Source organism: Penaeus monodon, chromosome 20 (assembly GCF_015228065.2).
Source record: "Penaeus monodon isolate SGIC_2016 chromosome 20, NSTDA_Pmon_1, whole genome shotgun sequence".
NCBI lineage: Eukaryota > Metazoa > Arthropoda > Malacostraca > Decapoda > Penaeidae > Penaeus > Penaeus monodon.
In genome coordinates, this window is record NC_051405.1 from 2,178,483 (window position 1) to 2,179,720 (window position 1,238).

Here is a 1,238-nt window from a genome sequence, read left to right on the forward strand (position 1 = left end):
ATATTTTTGGTAATGAAGAAAATGGAAAATATTCTTTGGACCTTACTTCGTGTTACTAAGTTTGCACCTTTTCGAATAAACGAAGTTTGTTGTTGTTTTAAATTATCAACCTGATTCCGCTTTTTAGATAAAATTTGAATAAAAATAGAGATATCTACTTGGCGAGGAGGGATCACATATGTCACCTGATGATCGTGAAAGTTGTTTATTTTTAATTAGAAGTCGCTTATTACGTTCATTTGGTTAAGTTAAAACCCCAATACCTTCATCCAAATAAGGGAAACGTCCTATTAATGCTCTTGTCTGCCATCGAGAGGATTTATGAAGACTGAATAAATGTAATGCTGACGTACGCACGAACGTCTTATGGAAACTTCAAACTGCCTTTGAAATTTCCCTGAATTATGCTTTCGTTGTGAACCTTTTGTTGGGTATGCTCAAGCTCACGTCAAATTATTCGACCGACTGTGTACGGAATGAATAATAACGGTGTAAACAAATATCTAATGAAACCTTGAAAACGAAAACGAGCGAATATTTTCAATTTTTTCGCCCATTTGTGATTAGAGAGCGCGGGCTCAATACGCTGTACTTATTTCGTGTATTAATTTCTCTTCTCCCACGCTGAGTATCATGCAATCGTTGCATCACGTTCATTTTCCCCACTCCAATATTAATTTACTCTCAAATATTTTATAAGTCTCTGGAAATAAAGCAATTATTTAAGAATCTGCCGCTCTGAAACGTGATGAGATCCACAAACACTTAAAGCAGAAGAATATTTTAGATTGTCCATTTACCTTTCCTTCGATTGGTCCTCAGTTTACTATTAAAGTCAATGGTCGATGGTCTGAAAACCATGACTCATATACCATTGTCTACAATCTGAAAAACCATGACTCACGTTGTCTATAATCTGAAAACCATGACTCATATACCATTGTCTATAATCTGAAAACCACGACTCATATATTGTCTATAATTTGACTCGCATACATCAACCTCTTTCCCTCTGAAGTAACAATGAGCAAACCGTGCTCGCACAAATGGTTCCTTAAATCAGTGAGGGACAGGATGCCTCAGCTTGTGAAATTATAATATTTATAAGAAACGGATACGCATTCGCTGATCGGTTCCGAATTTCAATGTAAGTATCGCTGCCCCAACGCTGTTGGCCACAAATCTTCCTTGGTACTTTCAACACGATTTATAATGGAAGCAGCCTTTACGGACCCCCC